Genomic DNA, 11,894 nt, shown 5'->3' with positions numbered 1-11,894 from the left:
TAATACCAACCAAATAAACCACGAAGCCCTATTGGCAGCACTGTGGAACTTGACAGATTTAGTTTCTCACGTTAATATAGTCCGTGATTGGCTGACGTGGTAGCTATCTTATTGTTGCCTACTGTGATTAGTCAGATAACGAGCGCTTCGGCCAATCACAAGGATTTCTTAGGTACGAAGAACTTAATGGATACGGCTCCCGGTCGGCCGATACCTTCTGTGGCCTACCTTCTCCAGCGCTGCACGGTTCTGCATCGAGGCGAAGCATAGGTCGGCCGCGTTTGCTGTGCGCTTCAGACCTTCTAGCCTGGAGTAAGGGCTTCGCGTTGACACAAAACTCATTATCGAGCCGTTAATTACACCGAGACGGTTCACCTTTCACCTCGTCTCTGCGGTCACCCCCTCGGCTTGCCCTGGGTAGATCGTAGACGAACTCTGCCGTGACGAGGTGAGTAAATGAATGAATGCGTGGCCGATCTGTTGCGCCCCCTCCCTGAATGTGCGCCGCCGCCCCGACAGCAGACGCGGCTGACTGCAGGCGAGCTCGCATCGTGGCCCTATTGCGTCAACGAGGTTCCTCTTCCTATTGTTTATTCTCGACCCCCGCGGCAAGAGAGACATCTGGCCCTCTTTGCTCGCTGTCCGGGGTTAAGTGAGCTCCGCAGGATTGCGCGGCGGAAATCGGTGTTTGAGTTGTGCTCAGGCGTGGATTTCCGCAATCGCCGCTGTCTTACGATGGCTGTGTGACGACACGTGTGAGCCGTTCAGCGCTTTTGTGGAACGTCGCGTTTGAGGGCCGACTGTGCAGGTCAGTCGGGAAGTGCTTCTCTGGCATGACAGGAGACTCGAGTGCGATGCTGTGGCAAAGAAAAAAAAAGGGGGCGAAAAAATTGGTAAAAGAGCAAAAAGTTGTTTCGCTGATCTTTTCTTTAACGTTTCGGTATTACACGTACACGCGCACTTAGGCGCTTATGGAACTCAGTATTAGCAAAAAACAAAAAAAAAAATATTCCATTGCCTTTTTTTGCGTGAAGCCAGCAAGGGGTACATCGCGGCCATTTCCGGAGCATTCTAGGTTTTCTAGCCAGTCAGGTGCTACAGTTCATTGACATGCTAATTGCACGGATGCGGACATTAGCAAGTTGTAGTCGAAGGTACACTGTTCTGGTGTACGGAGAGGGACATTACTACGCAATTAATGTGCTGTTGTTTCGTCCCACCCTCGTTTGTAAGGAAAGACGCATCTCGAAGTGTCTTCGATCTTCAGGCAGAATACTTTTATTGCTAACAAATCTCGTAGAAACCAGCAGCTTCTAGAAAAAATTATGACCCTAGACGTCATTTCTTTTATTTTTTAGCCACTGTTAGGTCCAACCAGCAATATTCTCTATTATACAATAACTTCAGAATACAAAAAAGTGGTCTTAATACCCTAAGTAAGAATCTTAAAATAAGAATAAAAAGAAATAAATAAGAAGAAATAAATCACAATCTTCAAGAAGGGCTTCGAGGAACCTTTTAATTATGTTCAACGACAAACCTTTCTACTTCGTATACATTCAACAAAAATGGACAGTTCAGGTTTGCTTGAGGTAGTAAATTGCTGATCCATTTATGTATAGGAATGGATACAAAAGAAAATTTCTCCAGCGTATTTACACAATTTCAGCTAGTCTTTCTCTCGCTAAAAGCAAACTGAGCGATAAATTTGAAAGCAATGTGTATACACGGACTTTCGTTTAAGACAGCTAGCGTATTCTCGCAATTTTTTCATCGCCACACTCTTGCGTACGTTAACTTCTGGAAGCCCCGTCTCCAATGCGGAGTGTCGTGAAGCATGCTAGTCTGGCACGCAGCATGCTAAGTCTGGCGTCCAATGGCAAGTCAACAGTAAAAAGTTGACAAACAGCTGAAAAAAAGAAAATGAAGCGGGAAAACGCTGGCGGTAATTCTTCGTATACGTTGTTTACTACCATACATGTGCTGCCAATCATCGTCCAACGGATAAACATTCCTGCCGGCCCGCATAACGGGATCTTTTCTTCGGGCGAAACAAGCGTGAGCGTATTGAAGATGGACGGTGTTCTTTTGTATATTTCACCTTCCTTTTTCTTGGCACGCGTCAAGAGAAACTCTCCGCTTGACTCCCAGAAGACCTGCGGCGGGGAGAACAGTTAAGCGGAATCGGCAGAAAATGGAAATTGGGCGTCTGCGTTTAACGAACCTGCGTCACTGCAGTAGCTCGCTATATGGCAGCGCCGTGAGAGGCAGGGAGCTCTCTTATACGCGAAGTGCTAAATATTCCGTACTTTCGTCCTGCTGCGTGCGTGTGTGTGGCGCGTTTTTGCGTGGACATTGATTCTTATTTCCATTCAGCCTTGGCCTTGGAGCGGCGTTTACAGCCGCCTTCGCAACTCCCCGCGCCTTGTTAAAGGTTATGCAAACGGCCTGTAGGCCATTTCTCGCTGCGACAGCTCTCCTCACTATCACCAGGCGGAGTTCTTGGTGAAGCAGCACTGGTCGCTACGTAGTGTCGCTAGCAGTTCCAATATACTTAGAACTGGCACGTTGCTTGAGGATCCTTCGGAAGGCTCACTGTGTTCAAAGTTTTGATGTATGGCCGCCTGAAATTTGCTACTGAAGTGATCACTTGAGGCTCAGTTTCCTACATTTAAGTGCTCCATTGCAGATTCTTATTTCTGCGATGAGGTCCAGGAAGACACATCCGCGTAAACCGCCCCTTGGTTCCTTGAACTTCTTTCACAAAGTGTGGCCTGCTTGACGAAAAACGAACTACTCACCCTAAAACCTGAAAGACATGACACCTAAGAGACCATTAAATTAAAATAATTTGACTAAAATATCAGTAATAGAATTAGATTAGACTTATTAGTCTAATTTTCCCGTATGTCATCAGCCACTGTCATATCGTTTCAGTACACAATACAGCCAAAACTCATAAGGCGCCTTTCGTAGAACTAATGATATTTCTTAACTTTTCCTGAGTTCTGTCACTGTGTATGCAAATAACCTATAGTTCAAAAGCTCTGCATAGCAGCTTTTGAGCAAGAAAGGAACCATTCTATGCTTTACAACGAAGAAGACCTCCGGAAATTTCGACCACCTGGGGTTCTTTAACGTGCACTTACACCGCACAGTACATAGGCCTCTAGAACTTCGCCTCTATCGAAATTCGACTGCCGCGGCCCGGAACAAACCCGCGTCTTTCAGGACAGCAGCCGACCGCCATGACCACTGAGCCACCGCGGCGGCACGTTTTTAAGACAATCAAGTGACCAGGCCAGTACTCACAAGGAGGTTCATTAACTTTAAAAGGAATGATCTGAAGTCCTATACCCCATGTGAGTACAAAGAACTAAGTCCAGCAGACGAACTTCAGAGGTGGCTTCATTAAGAACGTTTGCTCCTGAAATTTGTTTTTCTGGTTCCTTAGATCTCCCTTCAGACCTTCCACTTATCGAATCATGCTGCCAATACTGAACGTCTATAGCCTTTTCTATTGCCGAAACAGGCGTTGCCATTAAAATGCCGTGTTCATTGGCATCTCTCAATCGCACTGGTTATCCTTCTTCCACTTCAAGCAAGTTTACTTTTATTAGGTTCTCTAAAGCAGCTCTCTGTCTACGTCAAATCTTCCCGGCGCGGACAACCCGGTCCTGATAAACTCAACTGCCTTTTCACGGCTCCATGTCAGATATGCCATCTCTAGTATGCAGCTAATAAAACACAGCCTCTGGGACATCAGCATGAGCTCTCGTCTTAGAAAATAAGGAGGTATTTAATGGTAAATAAAACATTTAAAACTGGTGTGCTGGCAAAAACATTGACTATACAGAGGCGACATTAACTCAATACTAAAAGAGCTATAGTGTGTTTTTTATTGCATATCTAAGGGCCGAATTGTGGTTTACAAGTAAGGCTGAAAGCCTTCTTTGACAGCGACATCTTGTATGAAGGACTTTTTTTTTTTACTCCGGGAAAGTGTTAGTATGGCGTAACCAAGTACATCGCGTACTCTCAGACAGTCGCCATGAATGCTGACTTTTTACTTTCATATCGCTGCACACAGCGAATATAATAGCTCGTTGTAATATCGTAATATTTAGACCAAACTTTTCTTTCCGCTGTTGTTGTGTTTGTGTATCCGCAAGTGTTTATTACTCCCTGTCAGTTGGAAATAAAATGTACCTAATATTATGTAACCCGTTCCTTTCTTCCATGTTGTATCCCTTCAATGTATGTATAAATAAAATTTTTAAAGACAAAATGCTCCCCAAGTGGACCTGAGCCACAGAGGGCTTGTGAGCAGGGGAGCGAACCCTTTGTAGTCACGTGATAACTTAGTAATGGAAGTACAAGGGAGAAGAAGGGATGACGTCAGAGCTTGGGAATGGTGTGGTACCTGGGCTCTAACGTCCCAAAGCCACACATTAGCTATGAGAAACGCAACGTGCACTGGCGCCGCACAACTCAAATGTTCTTGCGTTTCGCCTCCATCTAAATAGCAGTCACAACTTGGTAACGGACATTGATGGACGGCCAGTAGGCTCCATTTCATTTTGTGTTCTCAGATAGTAAATGCCGATCCTTTTCAGAGTTTCGACATAGAGTCCTGAACCTACTATGTGACAAAAAACTGTCTTTCTGGTGCAAAAAAAAATTACAATCGCAGCCTGCACTTTCTTCGAAGTATGAACAAAATAAGGCATAGTGAGTTCCATCACATCACCTGTTTAGAGCGTGGGATAACTAACTGACTGTTGAGAATGTATTCTTATAATAAGATGAACGAAGAGTCTTCTGTACCGTAGTGGAATGCCGAACTTCCTAGCTCGATCAGGATTTTTACTATTGAAATGGACGGTACTCTGAAACTACGCCTGCATAATTTCCTATATTCAAAACCGGCTGGCTTTCGTAAGGTACGACTGATGCTAGGCTCGAAAGTCTTAGATACTGATGACGGACCCCAGTGACTCGCTCTGCGGATTACACTTGCGACTAAGTCTAAACTGACTGTCTAATTAGTATTTGGATGAGAGTAACCTTCATATCGCATTTTTTTTAAGTGACCAGTTTGACGCCACAGATTGACGTCATTCACATACGGGGTAGTATAACGGTTTTCACTTTAATTTAAACAGAATCTCTACTTGAATACGAATGAACTTTCTCCTTGAACGACGCACAAAGCTTAGCTGCTCTAGTACGTGTTCCTCATCTCTCTGCATTTCATTTTAGTTTGCTAAGACTTCGCTATGACGCCGCGCGCATTTGTAGTACTTTGTGAAGGAGTTTTATTATGCGAATGAAAGTTCTTTTCTGTCTCACTCCTTATAATTTGAACTCGCCGACGCGCCACCTCATGCATAGTACGAAGAAATTTACTTCTTAAAAACTGCATCAAATATGACTGATACTATGCCATTGCGTGCAGGAAACGCATGCTAGATTCGTGGAAGGAAACGCTCTAAAGTGAGCATTAGATCGAATAAAACAGGCGCGGCACGTTCTCTGGACTCTACTGACACCCCCCCCCCCCCCCCCCCCATCTCTGCTCAGCGCTTCATAAGCTTAGCTCCGTTTGTTGTCAAAGTTGTTAGAGTTGTACGTTGTCTCTTTCGTCTATATTTCTTCGGCTTGGAGTGAATTATATACTTTGTCTGGCTATGCCGCCATTATCTGCACAAACTTCCATTCATTCCGGAATGCAAACATCACTGCGCAGCATATGTTTGCCTCTTGAGAAATCACCTTATGCTGCATGAAACTGTTTAGCCTGGCATTTCCTCGAAATTGTTCGCGAATGAAAAAAAGAAACAAAAGAAATGAGATTTGCACAGCGTTTGATGCTTAGTAATTGAAACAGGATTACAGGGTTCTAGGCTACGAAGCACTTCCGGACTTCATATTTACCTTACTTGCGTGCGTCTCTCCAAGAGCCATCAAAGCCTTCATATTTTACGCGAAGATGACTAAGCATAAGGCTGAGGGTCTTGGTAGGGTGCGTCAGTCGTGTGGCTTTTCCTAGCATGAAAAATGGCCAGTTGCAAAATCACCTTTTTCAATATCATCGTATGAGTCCAGAATACTAATTAAAAAAAATACTGACGGGTTGTTCGCAACGTTTTCAGACAGGGAAAAATCTAAGCTGGGACGCTCAACGTGCACTTCGGTGTCCTGTACTGACCCCTTTATTTCATATTTGTTTTCATGTGTTGATGACAGAGGAAGAAATAAGGCTTAAGGATAGTCTTAAACTTACACACTTTCCAACCCGATCTACTATTAAATGTAAATTGCGTAATACGTAAGTGCATAATAAAATACATCTCAGTACGTTTTAGTCAGGCGGTTTTCGATACCCTACTGGTTTTCCATAATTTACTTGGCCCTCTACCGACCTGCCTGCCAAAGAATTGCTATACAAGCTGAACGCCGTACTGAAAGTCGCGGTATATTTCTCAAGACCACCAATTTGCTCCGAAGGCTACAACGGCCTGAAGCTTGAAAGTAACATGTGATTAGTTTTACAAGATCGATAACGAGAACATAACCACCGAGTATTTAGTATTTACCGGCTTTGTCGGAAAAGAGCTTTTTTTTTGGCAGGAAGAAAGATAAAAATTTGAATTTGACGAGATCAGGCACGGTTAGAGAACAGGTTCTATCAGTGAAGTAGATAGAAATGCATGACAAACCTCCGTTTTTGTGTTTTTATTTTTGTTTTACTTTTTCGCTCGTTCAGATTGAGATCGCAAGCTTTAAATGATAGGCCACACACTAGATGCCCGAACTTATCCAGCAAAAAGCCGAGGGCCACGCAGAATTCGAGCCAAAAATATCTGCTGCTTTCCTGATGGCGATCGTGTTGAAAGGTGTTGTTTGTGCCGTACTATGACATCGAATCTCAAGAGCAGAGGCATGTATTGAAACCGTATTCTCGACATTAGCAGCGTTGTCGGATTCTACTCGATCCAGCGGTTTACTTATTTGTAAATTCAGGCCGAAAGTAAGCAAATAAACAGACGAAAACCAACTTTTTTTGACGAATACAGTGAATGGCGATTCGTCAAGCAAACATCGACGACAGCGACGAAAATCATCTAGTGCCGTCTCCCCCGTAGTAGATTGCAGCAAGCATCACAATGGTCACAGCTCAATTCGCGCGCAAACTGAACCGATTGTGCTTCATTTCCTGTAACCAGTTTTAATTTTATGTATTTACTACTCATTCCAAAGTGGGCGTATTTTTTTGTTATGCTCAATGCAACAAAGTCGTCATAAACGGGCTTGATTTACAACCACGGAACAACTTGTGTCAGATCAGCCACACCACACTGCAAGTTGGTGTTATTTAATATCAGCGCCTTCAGACTCTGGAAAGAGCTTACATACAATCTTGAATTTGCTTGAACATTGACAAAAGATCGTAGCATTGTGATTGGCCTTTCATCTTAACACTTTGTCACTTTTTTTGCATTAATAAATTAACAGCGTTTGTACAGTGTGTGCAAACGGGTGACTCTGAACATCACTTATGGGAATCTTAAGCACTTTCCCGAGTTAGTGTGGTAACGCCTGATGGCTGTCCCTGTCATTAGCTCTTTTTGGCTGGATTTCTTAGTCCGATACTTTTTTTTTTCAGTATTCATTTTTATTTCAACAAAATGCGAAGCAATCTAAAATTATCAGTGCAGTGAGATAATTTTATCGCGTGCTACTAGTACATAAAGGTGGCATGCGTACAGTCGTAGACAAAAGTTAGAGGGGCACAGATTCGCTGAAAAAAATTTTACTTCCACATTGCTTCGCTTGTCATTTAGTTAACCTGTATACTTTCAGATGATAAAGCAGGCATGTCCCATCACACTTCAGTGCTTTACATTCACCTGCTTTGTCTGTCAACACAGAAATATTTTTCTTTTCTACAAACCCGTATTCCATAACTTTTTTTTTTTTTTCATGGCAGTACAAGCATTAGACTTCAACCACCTCGTCGAAATCGCGACTGTTTTTCTCATGTGTGTAAGTTCGACAGGTGCGTTGGTTTTACTGCACTGACTGGAGGTTCCACAAGCCAGGCGACACTTCACTTTAAAAAAAAAGTGGTAGGGTTTTAACCACGGTGGTTTTAACGCAGTTAAACCGAGTAAGGCGTGCAAAAGTTTTGGGCACATATGGGAGTTGATGGAGACGACGACGTGCAGAGCACAGGGCGAGAGTGTTCTGCAGTTCAATACGAAGCTTGATGGGCTGCTGCAATGCAATAGTGCTCTTGTGCTGTGGCCAGTCAAGCTGATGTGTACGTGCCTCCGCGGGTTTGAAACCAAGCCGCGGAAATATTTATTTTATTTCTGCAGGTTGGCCAAGGTCAACCTCAAGGTCATGCATGCCAGAAGATTATTGGTTGCTTTTGACCTTGTTAAGTAGCGCTTTCGTAATAAAATGCCTCACGGAGCTGCATTATGCTCGTCATCCTTCATCCCCACTGAACAAGCAATCTGGAAGCACATGCCAACTGCAAATTTCACTCGAGCGCAGATCACTAGAGCCGTCTCCGCGGAACACATATCAAATGCGATCTCGGCATAGTAGGAAAAACTGATCAGCTGGTATCGGGAGCCGCACGCGCGTATAGAGGCAGCTTGTGAATGTCTGTTTCTCGCGCTGAACCCTACACTTCACCTCGGCATCACGAATCAGAGTTCAGAAAGTCGGTTCCAATAATTCGCACTTTATGCTTGCTCAACCAGATTGCGTTTTTGTTTTCCCTGCTTTCAAGGGCCCATTGTGCTGAAGGACACCAACAAGGTCAACGTGACTAAGCTTACGGGATGAAACTTGCTCGATGGCTGCTTGTACAGATTGCGCGTCAACTGGCATTTCACACAAAAACAGCGAGTCACCGCCGCGCACCAGCTGTACAACCTGAAGCTTGCCGTTCTCAGAAGCCTTCAGGCGTTGCGCTCTGGGTGATTGCGATTTCGCCTGCGTTCGAAGAAATGAAACGTACTTGGCGGGTTGAAAGGGTGGCAGAGAGAGAAGGCCGTGAATGCCCGCCTAACCGCGCGTGTGAAATAAACACGTGGGTACCACGTGGCTTCAGCCAAGCGTCACATTATCACCTGTGCCATCTGTTTTCCTGCACTGCAACCCAACATCGAAGGAAGGAAGTGCGGAGACGAGGCGAGAAAACGGTTGAACGAAAGAGCGTGAATGCCCCGGGCGAGCAAGGACGAATGAAGGAGGGGGAAATAAACGGTGCGATAAATGAAAAAAGAAAAAGGTGACTCCTCTAGGGCTCGTATAAGTACGTTTTGGCGGCTGCCTGGCTTTTGTGGCCGTACAACGATGCGCAAACGCTCGCTTGGCGGACGCACAACGGCGGAGCGCTACGAGTCACGAAGGTGATGACGTCATCAGAGAAGAGCTTGTTTGTGGACGCAATGGGAGCCGCCGCGGCGGAAGGAGAAGTTGCCAGAAGAAGGCGAGAAAGAAATCATGAGGAGGAGTAGAAAAAGGAAATAAAGATAAATAATGAATAAATCAACGACCACCGCAACTAGGCTCAGAGGTCGAGGGACAGGCGGTGATTTGAGGCCGCCGATTTAGCGATTTAGCGCTGTGGTTTGTAAGCGCGGGAAAAGTTTCTCACTCTTTTCTTTTCTCTCTTTAACCAGTCTATATGTCGCGTAACATTTGGCGCCTCTCCCAGATTTCTCCTTAATGTTTTCCCGCGCTCCTGGCCTGCTTTTCTTGTTACTGGATTGCGGCACAGTTATGTAATCCGAGCCTAGAATCGATTTGCGCGAATTTAGTGCGCTTCCTCGGTGGCTGACGGTGTTCTCGTGACGTCATACCAACGGTGTCTCGTCTGACTGAGGACACAATAGAGGGAATCGGTGGGAGAAATGAAAAATGCCCTGAGAATTGAGCTCGCGGTCCTTTTGGCGCAGTTTGTCCCTAGCTGGGCCCAGCGATTGCTCATATTTTTACTACAAGTCGCGAGCTTGCCGTTCACGTCTTTGCGCTGACTGCCAAACGGCCATCGGCGATGTTGGGACGAGGGTAGAATAGTAATAAGAGGTCGATAATGATCAATATCTCTATAGTGTGCGCTTTTAGAAGCCTATATTTAGGCCCGCTTATACAAAGTAAAAAGATCCTGAAGTTGCCAAGGATATAGGTAGTACGTCGTGAACATAAGCTCCGGCGCTAGGAGGAGAAATAAAAATTCGAAATATATTGATGAAGCTGGCAGATTTTTCATATTTTGTTTCGCCTAAACGGTGCAGTTCTCGCCATAACTGACCGGTTATGTTCAAAGAAGCTTGAAAAATGCGTATGCTGTTGGTGTCTAGACTAAAGAAAAAAAGATACTGGGTGATGTTTTCTTATAATTTGTAAGCAAGAAACGCCGTTCGCGCAAAACCTGAGCCTACGAATTTTTTTTAGTTTATGTTTTCAGGTAGAAAAACAAAGCGCATGTTTTTATGTGGTTACAAGAGCGCATATGTGTTGCTGGGCCTTCCTTAGCTTGATGTTTGCGCACACTGATTAGGATTATACTATACTGCCGCATCCAGTAAAAACTACTCTAAGCAATAAAAGAGCGCCTTAGCATTATGACGCGTTATGATCACGTTGGTGGCAGGGCTTGTGCCGGAAGGGAGACCCGGAAAACACCCACTCTTCTCTCCTACTTACCTCATTGTGAAAGCCGCTGATGGGCCTTGAGATGGGTTGAGCTCTCCTGACTGCCTCTGCCTGTAATAGAAATTCTGGCTACGCCGTTTCACCTGCATCGTTACCAAGATTATTAACTCGGCTATGCACTAACGTTTCACGTCTTAATCTTCGTTTTGCGAACACAGGGCTTCATCATGCACACACGCGTGCACGCCAGAAAAAAAAAATAAGAAAGAAGTTGTTGTTCATCAGTCGGCTGGCTTTCCTCCTTCAATGCCAAGAAAACGCACTGACGCGCACAATGCGTGCGATCGAGGTCACACCGAGGGCTTGCTTAAACTTAATGCGGTCGCAGATTTGTCATCCTCGTCGAAAGAAGCTTTAAAACAAGGACTATAAGACGTATGAAGTGATGCGCTGTCTTGCTAAAGATATCTGAGTCTCTGCTGCACATAGGCTGCTGGCGGCTTTATAGTGATGGATATGTTAATAGGTACCCGCAAATATCTGCGAAATTTATTTTTAAGAAATTTAATATTACAGCCCTCAGCCAACTTCCCGCCGGTAACGTGCGCAGAAAAATATAGTGAAGTTCTCTTGAAAGATAGCTGTATAGAATTGTAGATGTGGAGGCTAATGATCTCGTGAAATGACAAGTCGGTTAAGATATGCCAGTCTCATGTGTCTTGTGTACACATCAGGCGAAGTAATTTACGTACGAGAACGAAAGAATACATGTGGTTTGGTGCATTCCAACCGTAACTAAAAGCCTTCGCTATCGAGTTTAGAATCTTGCCACCTTTAAGACACTGAAAATAGATCTTTTTTGAAACAGAACAAAGTTTCAGCGCATGAGATTTGGTTTCAATTGTGTCCAATTGTAGAGACGCCTCGATGAAGCCTGGGCAGGTTTGTTTGGCTTGGCATCAGATTTAGTTCTAACAGTACTGATGTAGTGTAAATTAAATTAACAAGCACCTTCTTGAGGTAAAGCGCACTATGCAAAATTATGTTATGCGACAGCATAGAAGTCTAACCGGTGCAAAAAGCCGGCAGCGACCGTTCGGCATTGTCCAGAAAAAATCCTGATTGGTTGGCAGAAAGTGACGCCATCAGTGACATCACCGGAGCAGAAAAATCTCATTGGCTAAATGACCGCGACGTCATCAGCCCGGCAGTAT

The 11,894-nt window shown here is 44.6% G+C and overlaps 1 long non-coding RNA gene across 1 annotated transcript; it reads right to left on the bottom strand.

Annotated features, from left to right (window-relative positions):
- Positions 1 to 586: 586 nt before the first annotated feature.
- On the bottom strand, positions 587 to 10,866 carry LOC144094663 (uncharacterized). Its single transcript, XR_013306538.1, has 2 exons — positions 10,732 to 10,866; positions 587 to 857 (listed from the first exon to the last, which is right to left on the bottom strand). It is a non-coding gene; the product is annotated as an uncharacterized LOC144094663 (long non-coding RNA).
- Between the last annotated feature and the right edge of the window lie 1,028 nt (positions 10,867 to 11,894).

Source organism: Amblyomma americanum, chromosome 6 (genome assembly GCF_052857255.1).
Source record: "Amblyomma americanum isolate KBUSLIRL-KWMA chromosome 6, ASM5285725v1, whole genome shotgun sequence".
Taxonomy (NCBI): Eukaryota; Metazoa; Arthropoda; class Arachnida; order Ixodida; family Ixodidae; genus Amblyomma; species Amblyomma americanum.
The sequence above is the reverse complement of the archived record's forward strand: the minus strand, read 5'-3'. Positions and strand labels throughout refer to the sequence as shown.